General features: G+C 43.1%; 1 long non-coding RNA gene across 1 annotated transcript; it reads left to right on the forward strand.

The window, feature by feature from the left end:
* The first annotated feature begins 6,427 nt into the window (after positions 1-6,427).
* On the forward strand, positions 6,428-10,357 carry LOC128351038 (uncharacterized). Its single transcript, XR_008319565.1, has 2 exons — positions 6,428-9,137; positions 9,922-10,357. It is a non-coding gene; the product is annotated as an uncharacterized LOC128351038 (long non-coding RNA).
* The last annotated feature ends 474 nt before the right edge of the window (positions 10,358-10,831 follow it).

The following is a 10,831-nucleotide window of genomic DNA, read 5'->3' on the forward strand; positions in this document are numbered from 1 at the left end:
TCAGCACAAGCCAAAATCTAATTAAACTGAAATATTTTCTTTGGACCCATTGACCCCAGTAGCCCAATGGAGCTAATGGAGGAGCTCAGTGCAAGAAAAGTTTAAAAATAGGGCGCTTTGCAATCACATGTTGTGCACAGATGGTAGAAGAAGTTACCACAGAAATGAAGGATCAATTTTTCTTAGGCTCCATTTTTTGAACCTGCATGAAGGATTGATTTAAAGCCGACCCCTGCACAGAGCATCTGCGCATTTTTTGGGGCCGGCTACCTCTCTCCCCCCCTGCCCAAGTCTTCGGCTGGGCCGCCGCCGGCCTCCGCGTTCAGGCCGGGCCCGCCACCGGCCTCCACGGCCGGGCCGGGCCCACCACCGGCGGCCTCCGCAGCCGGGCAGGGCCCGCCACCGCCCGCCTCCCCGGCCAGGCCAGGGCCCCCGCCACTGCCGGCCTCCCTGGCCAGGCCAGGCCCACCGCCACCCTGGCCTCCATGGCCTGGCAAGGCCTGCCACCGCCTCTGTCCTCCACCAGAGACGCACCTCAGCCAATCAGGTGCGTCCCTCCGCTCTGCTGCCCAGCCAATCAGCTGGGTTGCCGGGACACATCCCTACAGAGGCTGAGGCACGTCTAGGAGAATTAAATATATAGATGATTAATGGCAAGACTGTAAATTTCAAAATTGATTCAGGCATGAATCCTCCTCCACTACACAAAGCACAGACTGTTCTATGTAGCCCAGGAGGTCCTTTAGACTGTACTGGACACTTTATAACACAAACCAGTCAAAAAGGCAATCAGTACGAGTTTTCTGTCTATGTGATTAGAGGCCATGATCTAGATCAGGGATTCTCAACATTGGGTCTCCAGATGTTATTGGACTTCAACTCCCATAATCCCCAACCAAAGACCACTAGGGCTGGGGATTATGGGAGCTGAAGTCCAATACCATCTGGGGACCCAACGCTGAGAATCCCTGATCTAGTTAATCTTCTCAGTTGTGGAGTAGCTACCAAAATGGGACTAATGAAAGCAGTGAGGAGAAATAGAAAGAGTGTTGGGGGGCACTGACCTACTCCGGAACATCTACTCTGTGGACATTGTCTTAAGACAGGATGCTAAGCCTTATAGTGTTCACACTCTACACAGGATTCTCATTCCATTACTCCACAAAGAGGAAATATAGCTAGAAAGGATGAAGGCACTTAGCATAATTAAAGAAATCACAGAACCTACACCCTGGTGTGCTACAACAGTCCCAGTCATAAAGAAAAATGGAAAAATCTGTATCTGCGGAGATCTGAAAAGTAAAAGCCATTAGAAGTTTAAAAGCACCTACAAATATCACTGAATTGAGATGCTTTCTAGGAATGGTGAATTATCTGCAGAACCTCTCCACAGAGACACAGCCACTAAACCTGCTACTGTGGTCCAATACATGCTGGAGCTGGGGATCAGATCAAGAGGCTATCTTTATGAAAATAAAGGACATGATCTCAAATGCCCCAATTTTGCATCTCTATGATCCCAATAAGCCTATAATGGTTAGTACTGATTCAAGGAGTTATGGACTGGGTGGTGTTCTACTCCAATTACACAGGTCCGAGTGGATGCTGGTAACATTCTGCTCCAGGACACTTACAGAAACAGAACAATGTTATGCACAAATAGAGAAAGAATGCCTAGTAGATATTTGTGTGGTCTACCATCCTTCAGACTGCTCACTGACCACAAACCCTTGTGACCTTAATAAAAGGGAAAGATTTGGATCAAGCACCAGTACGATGTCAATGTTTTTTTGATAAGAATGACGAGGTTCAACCCAATAACTGTATACATTCCAGGGAAAGAGCTAGTACTTGCAGATGTCTTATCACATTGTCCCATACGGCAGGAAAACCCCTATGACCTAGAGAAGAAAGTACAAGCTTATTTTGATGCAGTACACATCTTCATGGAAACATTTAACAAGCGGCTTCTTCCGATCAGAACAGTTACTAAACATGATCCAGAACTTCAATAGGTCTTACAGTAAATCAGAAATGGGTGGCTTAAATAGATTGATGACACTTCAGAGCCGTCTAAGCAATACTTTTGTGAACGTGGCCAGCTTATTGAATCAGATGGAGTAATAACAAAAGCACTTCATATCTTGTCATATCTGAGAAAGAACTAGGGATGTGCATGATTCCATTTTTTTGTTTCGATTTGTACTCAAATTGAAACACCCCCAATTTGTTTTGGGTCTAAATCTGACCCCCGCCAATCACTCTAGATTCAGTTTGTACACTAATTTTCTGAATCCGAATTTGAATTTATTTGGATTAAAAAAGGGTCCTGGGGCCAAAAGAGTGGGGTGGGTGGTAGTGCTCAATGGGTGGAAGCTACCACCCAAATTTTTTAAAAAAGAAAAATGGGCAAAGGGGTGATTTTAAAAGAATTTTTGAAGTTGGTGCATCTTTAAGCTTTCCCCCATAGAAAATAATGGAGATTTAAGCAACCTTATAGCTCCACATGGGGGGCACCAGGGTGGCCCAGAGTGGGCTGTTGTGAGTGGTTGTGCCCAATGGGTGCAAGGAAGCTACCACCCAGATTTCAAAGATATTTATTTATTTATTTATTTAATCAATTTCTATACAGCCCTTTCAAAAATGGCTCAGGGTGGTTTACACAGAGAAATAATACATAAATAAGATTGATCCCTGTCCCCAAATGGCTCACAATCTAAAAAGAAACATAAGATAGACACCAGCAACAGTTACTGGAGGTACTGTGCTGTGGTTGGATAGGGCCAGTTACTCTCCCCCTGCTAAATAAAAGAAAATCATCACATTGGGCAAAGGGGTGGTTTTTAAATGATTTTTGAAGTTTATGCATCTTTAAGCTTTTCCACATAGGGAATAATGGGGATTTCAGCAGCCTTAGTTATATCTGCCCAGGGGGTGGCACCAGGGTGGCCCAGAGCAGGTTGTAGTGGGTGGTAGTGCCCCAATGGGTGCAAGGAAGCTACCACCCAGATTTCAAAGAAATTGGGTAAAGGGGTGACTTTTAAATGATTTTTGAAGTTGGCATGTATGTCTTTGGGGCAGATCTGGGGCAGAAAGGGGGTTTTGGGGGCAGAAGAGTAGGTCAGGTGGTATTGCCCCAATGGTTGCCTGCTACCACCCAGTTTTCAAATAAATTGGTGAAAGGGGTGATTTTTTAAAAAGTCCTAATTTTGTGCATCTTTAAGCTTTTCCCCCATAGGGAATAATGGGGATTTCAACAGCCCCATAACTCCACTTGGGGGGCATCAGAGTGGCCCAGAGTGAGTGGTGGTGTAGTGCACATAGGGTGCCAACCACCCTCAAACCCACAAGCCCATGGGGCACTGGATTTTGTTGTTTCTGATGTGTTCTGAGAGTAGATTTTCTGGTAGCAAATGAGATTGAATCCACTTTGAACCCAACACACTTTGGCCTCAAAATGGAGGTCCGAATCTCTGGACTTTTTGGATCTGAATTGGGGGTGATGTATTTCATACCTGAATCTGGGCAACTGAGGACAGGGGTGATTTGTTTTGTTTACAAATCACCCTAATCGGCCAGATTTGGGTACAAATCGTTTTGTACTCAAATCATTTTGCACATCCCTAGAAAGAACAACCTTCCAATGTGGAAACAGTACCTGCAACCCCAAGTTCTTCTATAGAGACTGTGCCAGGGCTAGCCACAAAAATTGACAATGATATCAGTACTCCGCTCACTACTTGTTCCAATCGAATTATCTGGAAACTTCTGAGGTTTTAAGATAGACGTACAAATTGCCAATTCTTTAGATATGCTGTTTAAATAATAACTGTTGTTGGTTTGAGATGTGTGTGTGGGGGGGAGGGGGAGATTTGTGGAAGTGTTGTTTTAAAATGTCCAGCCAGTAGGTGAACCTGTCTCTTCCTGTAATACAATAATGAAGTCTTTGCCTATAATGGCTGCCTTCCTCTGAACTCTCATGACAGACTCTGGGTAAATTACTAGGAGGATATATCAACTAGTGTACCTGTGCAGTGTCACATGGTAAAATATTATGCAGACATATTTGTCAGTGGAAATATTTAAGTCCATAGTGGGAACTGGCTGAAATTCAAGTATGTTTGCTTTAGTAGACTGCAAATCAGACAATCAGTCTCACTGATTTTAATATGCCTAAATAGACGAGCTTCAATCCAAAGTCCTTAGATGTACGAAGCTCTGCAGTTTTTGGATTTGGACAATAATGTAGATGGAAAGTCCATTCAAATAGATGGAATTAACTTTAAAATAATGAGTGCTGCAGAATCAGGGTGGCAAAGAGCTTAAATCCAAATACATTGTCTTAATGGGATTAAGGTTTGGGCTGTAAATCTGTCAGAGCTCCAACAAGAAACGGTTTAAAGTGAGTCATAAGCATGAATTATTGTAGTCATTGGAGCCTACTTTGCTGATCCAATTATTCAGTATCCACTTCACTGGTGCAATTTACATTTGTTCATCCCTTTTGCTTTACAACTGATTATAACAACATTTGATCAAATAGGGAGAAATTGTTTACTTTGTTAAATATTCTTTTGCTGCCTAAAGAAATGAGGGTGAAGGGAACAACACAATTCATCTTCAATATCTTCAAGGTTAAAGTGTGTGTGTGTGTGTGTGTGTGTGTGTGTGTGTGTGTGTGTGTGTGTGTGTGTGAAGCAGGGGAAGCAGTCCATTTTAAAAGCACATTTTATTCTCATTATACCTCATAGGGTTGGAGATTTACTGCAAATTTATGTTAATTTATGTTATTAGAAGCATATTGACAATGGTATTGATAAGGAGAGCTTTGGCTTGACCAAACCTTGCATGGACAGTAATGTAGGCCTCTTGCCCTCAAGAGTGATTGTACAGAAATGTGTGAGTCAGAACCTGAGTGAGGAATTTCATAAGTGAGGCAAACAGGTAGTGAAGTAACAAAAGCTAATGTTAAATGTTAGGAGGGTTTCAACATGGATACAAGAAACAAAAAACTGCAGACATCCTGCAGGTTGACTTAGTGTAACATAACAAAATTTGGAAAATTCTTTGGGGGCTAGTCATATCAAGTGCTCATGATCAGGTGAGAGGTCCAATGAGAAAAGAGTAAAAATCTATAATAATAGAAAGGGTATAAAATGATTGTGTTAGATTGTAACGGGGTCCTTTTTCAGACCTACATTGACAGTCTGGTTGATCCTTCAGCTGTCTGAATATCCCGGCTTTGCTAATTCCTGTAAGATGTAGTAGGGGTCATTTTTGTATTGGATAAGTTAGCCCATATTATCTTAGATAAGTGCTTGACATGAGTCCATGTGTTTGACATAGGTTCAGGCCTTGACATTGGCTAATGGTCAGGACTGGTCATGCCCTGGTCTGGTGATAGGTGAATTCCAATCTCCCATGCTATGTCCAAACTAAATGCCCCCTTCTCCAGCTGAATGCACACACACACCCCACATCTTGCTGATGAGTAATTTTCCACATCACTACTTTTCCCCACACCCCACCCCTCCTCAATATCCCCCACCTCCTCTCTTTTGCTCAATCTTAAAGAATTAGCCTGTTGACTCAGGTGAACTTCCTCAAATTTTGTGAAGGTTCTTCCCCATTTTCACTGAAAAACAGGGTCCAAAAGTGAGAGTATGCTAACCACAAGCGTTCCACTTGAAGGGGCTGCATGCCCAGATTTGTACTCTTTTTGGTTTCCACTTACATATATCCTGTTGTTAGACAATAAAATTAAATGTCAATGGTCAAGACCCCTTTTGACCAATTATTATCAAGGAAGAATGGAAAAATATTAATGTGTGGGTGATCTGCAAAAAGGTACAATAACCCCGTTTTGTAGGAAGGGAGGAAGCTGATTCGATCAATTGGACAACACCTAACACCAGGCAAAAGAAGAAGCACAAGGGCTTTGATGATGGAACCAGGATATTTAACGGTGTTTCGTCTGTACACTTCCATATGGAGAAGACGACAAACGTGGTTCGTCGCACATGAAACTTGTGTTTGCTGTCCCGGTATCCATGTGGTCATGGTCATTTGTTGTGAAGAACCTGGATGGAGGGGAAATATGGAGGTGGTTGTTTGGGGAGGAACAACCTATGATATTTGGTGGTTATGCCCATCTAATATTTGGCTTCGTACATCAAAAATTCTGGGAGGTCGAAGAAGGACCTGGGCCACTCAGAGGCAGAAAATGGATCCTGTGTTCTGTGCAAGAGGAGGGGGTCTTACGCGGGCACAGCTCATGGAAAATGCCTCTCCGGGAACTTGGAATGGAGTGGCTCCAGTTGATTGATGTGTCTGGCATATTTAGGGGAAAGGGAACATAGTTTCCTCCATCACTTACATGCATGTATGCCATTTGCTGTTATTTCCCCCTTTTCTTTCTTCTTCTATTTTTCTTTTCACTCCAAAAGGGAGGGCCTTTCTTTGCTTTATTTCGTGATTTATGTTTTAATTTTGCATGTATTTTATTTCAGATACAATCACAATGCCTAGAGGGGGACTTGAGGGTGTGAGAGACACCCAACGTGTGTGAAGGTTGTTATTGCCATCTATTTGGTATTGCGCAATGATGGTGACCTTCCTGTTTGCTCTGAATTTGCATGACACGGCTATGTTTTTCTGGGCAAGCCATCCATTGGATAAAACAGGGTGAGAGCTAGGCGAAAGCAGGTGGAAACACAGGCTATGCATTTACACACACCCTACACTCACACACATGGCCAATGTTGTGCAAAAGGGATGTTGGGGTATTGTATGTCAATGGTTATGTTTGGGATGGGAAAATTATTATGGAGTTGAGTGATATTTGTCTTTTTTGTAGAGTGACCTCGACCCTTCCGCCAGGGGAGAGCGATCCACTCCAAACTCAAACCGAGTTACCTATTATGAGTAGGTCTGAACCTCATGTGAAGTTTCCCAGGTTCAAAGATCACCATCAGAAGACAAGGAAGATTAGATCCCCAGACCATGCTGCTGTGCTCCCATCTGTCACCATAACATTGATTCCAAGTTTGCCCAACTAAGGCCAGATGTGGGAATGCATTCTGAACAACATTTTGAATCCATTGAAGCTGTTGCCGGGAACAAAGGTGAGATGGCAAACCTATGGGCATTGTATGAGCAGGATGATTGTGAACTTCAATGGAAAGAAATCAGCCTATGAATTCAACTTGGATAACCGTCCTGGAGGAGTGCTGTGGGTTGTGACACCATCTGAATACGTCTCCCTTCAGAAGACAGAGCACACTTGTGAATTGACTTCTACTGTAGTTCACAATTGTGTCAAGAAAGGACATTGGTCACTTAACAAAAGTGCAGACCAAGCCACTGTAGCGTAGATGCTCCCTGATGTGAAGAGAATGGGAAAATGTACCTGGAATAGCAGTTTTCCCTGGGGACGTCTTAAAGATCCCAGCCCTCAGTCTTTGAGATATGTGGTCCTGAAATATCGTGAGCTGTTTCCTACAACTCCTGTTCTGCTGGCCGGTTGCGCTGTCTGGAAAAAAGCTACTCCATGTCCGGAAGGGTGCTGGAGCCACACCCTCTGGATTGTGGTGAGTGCTGAAACAAAGCTTTGCTAAACAAATAAGATTCTCATCATTTCTTGGGACTATTGGGAGACTTGCCTGACTCGAATTGGATCTCTGATATTGATGCTTCTCCTCCTCTAGGCCAAGCCTAGAGTGAACCATCTAGACTAAGAATCTTTAACCAATTTAAAATGTCTTTCAATAGGAATCCAGAAGGGAAGATTGGAATCCAGTTTTGGCATAACTGACTCGTCAGTCAAACTTAAGTGCCAGAGTGGTTACAGTTTTAAGCTTGACTGGCCTGATTGGTGAGTTCAGATAGTCAAGGTCTATGTAGACCTGTGTCATGGTAAGTCATTCTAATTAACTAACAAACAACAGTAACATTGCACTTCAGAGTGTTTGAAGTGTGCCACATACATTATCTCAGAAATCCTTCCAACAACCCCTTAAGTCAAGGGCAGGCAGACCTAAGATTTCTAGAAGCTACTTTCTCTCTCTCTTTTTGCCAGAGCCTTGGGAGCTACCAGCACAAAACAGCAGCTCGGGGGAGCAGAGTTGGTCACAAAATGGCAACCTGGGGAGGTGAAGCCAGTAGCAAAATGGCAGCTAGTGCAAAGATTTTACCTGGCTGACGTTCTGATTTATGAAGCATTTGTGTGATGAGCAAAACTGCACAAGAACAAGAAGATTGCATCATTGCACTAAAACCCCCAACAATTTGGGAAAGATCCCTAAACTAGAAAAATACTACACACAATACATCAACAACACCCCCCCCTCTCTCTCTCTCACACACACACACACACATCCCGAAGTCACAAAGTGTTCCATGAGAAATTGAGGCCAGGTTCAAATTAAATACCAAACCGGAGGTCCCTTTGTTGGAGATGGAGTTCAAGTGCATTGACCTTTTGCACCACCTATCCTAATGACCACTAGGGGCATTGGGAGCAGAGGTGGCTATTGAGGATCTCCTTACCACTCCCTGCTTTCCTCTGCTGTATGACCCTCGCCTTGACTCCTCAGGTACTCCCTGTAGTGAGTCAGTCCTCCAGAGAGAAGGTGGAAACATTTCTCTCTCTCCCTACCTATTCATTATGTAGCTGATAGATAGGATAGGTCTTTCCTATTCCAAATGTATTTCACTAATAAACCTATTTAGTTTAGACTCTACAATGATCTCCATGTGTGTTACTTAAATAGCTGCAACAACTAAACTCTGCACTCTGTAACTGGAGTGGTAGCTTCCTTGGTGTGGTGCTTCGCTAAATAATCACAAACCCCAACAGGATTACAGGCTCAGCAGCCCAAAATTCTGCAGCGGATTTTTTCCTTTTAAAGTGCAGCTGAGTGAGTTAGAAAGACAGCATGGATCCAGAGGCGAGCGTCGCTGCCTTTTCCAAGCTAAATGGAAGGCATTATGAACAATGGGTTATGAAAATGGAAGCTCTCCTGATGGCAAAAGGAATTAATGGAGTATTCAGAGAACCACAACCAACAGATGGGGAGGCTGCCAAAAAAGAGTGAGATTCACAGAACGACAGAGCATATGTCTTGGTTCTTCTAAATGTGAGTGATGATTTACTAATGCATTTCAAAGAGACTAAAATTGCCTCAGAGGTGTTGAAAAAGCTCAAAAAGGTGTGACAGATTCTCCCCCAACGCTGCTGTTCTTTTAATTCAAAGGATTTGCAAAATGCAGCTGGAGGTAGGAGGGGATCTTTCAACCCATATAAGTGGAATGTAGGAGACTCACAGATTACTTAAACAACATGGATCTACTTTGGATGATCAAGTGTTAATTGGCTTGATTCTGAGATCTTTGCCACAACGTAATAATCATGTAAAAATGGCACTGGAGGTTTCAAATAGTGAGCTTGAATTGGAAACTGTAATTGCGTGCTTGCAAGATTTCAATCTTAAACAGGAAGAAACAGATTTTGAAAAGCATGGGGACAGTACTACAGCCTTTTTCAGGAAACAAAGGCTTTGCCTCAACTGCAATGAAGCTGAGAATTCTCAAGCTAATTGCCAAGGTCCTAAATGTGGTAAATGCAGAAAGAATCCTAGAGGGGGAACACCTGGTTACCATAGCAACAGAGATGACTTACAGTCTGTGAACACAATAGACAGCGTTCTCGCAGACAGAAAGGCAAACAGCACCTGGATTTAAGGAACATGAGACTAAGAGAGACAGTCAAAGAATCAGAACTTACCAGAAATGAAAGAAATGTTTTTATTTTATTCAGGTGCTACCCAAAATGTTCTGAATTCCCCTGAACTGTTTATTGAAGGGGGGGGGGGATACAAAGTTCCTGCTTTGTTGCTGAGGGGAACATGATTTTTTTTGAAGGGGAGAGGAACAGCCAAACTTCGTTGCTGGCAGTTTGGTGGACAGATTGAGAAAATTTTGATCCAGGATGCTCTCTTAGTCCCTGATATGGAGTGTAACTTGATCTCTGTGGGCCATGGAGTCAATGAAGGTTGCAAAGTGACTTTTGAGGACAAAGCTTGTTACATTACCAAATATGATAATTTAATTAATTAATTACTGTTTTAATAGTTTTAACATTGTTTTAAGATATTGTTTTAAAATTTTGAATTGTTGTGGTGTTAACTTTTTGCTGTCATTTATTTTAACTAATGTTTTAATTTTTCTGTTGTCGTTTATTTGTTTTAACTAATGATTTTAACTTTTTTGTTGTCATTTTTTGTTGTAAACCACCTAGAGACGTACGTTTTGGGTGGTATAAATATATGTTAAATTAAAAAAATAGATTATGACAGCCTATATGCGTAAAGATGTTCGTTTTCAATTGGACTGTGTTATGAATAGGCAAGACTTGCAACTTCATGCAAACACAAGAAGTGGTCTACCATCCTATACCATAAAACCCTTAAGCGCGCGGCCGTGCTGCCCGTGCTGCCCGTGTCTTTTTGGGCCATTCTGGGCATGCGCGGAGCACATGCCCAGATTGGCCCAAAAAGACATGGCTGCCCAGACACTGGTGGCCATGTTGGCCCGAACGGCCCATGCAAGTTTCCAAAGCAGACAGCTCCCTATTCCCTAAATGGCTCACAATTTAAGAAGAATGCCGCGGCCGCCCGATTCCTCCTTCCCCGCTCCACCCCCCCATGATTAAGGGCCTAAATGGCCCAAAAAAATGCCGCCGTGGCCGCCGCCGCCTCCCGCCCTCCCAAGTGGCCGATTCTTCCTTCCCCACCCCCCCACATGAATAAGGGCCAAAATGGCCCATTAAAAT

This window comes from Hemicordylus capensis, chromosome 3 (assembly GCF_027244095.1).
Source record: "Hemicordylus capensis ecotype Gifberg chromosome 3, rHemCap1.1.pri, whole genome shotgun sequence".
Classification (NCBI taxonomy): domain Eukaryota; kingdom Metazoa; phylum Chordata; class Lepidosauria; order Squamata; family Cordylidae; genus Hemicordylus; species Hemicordylus capensis.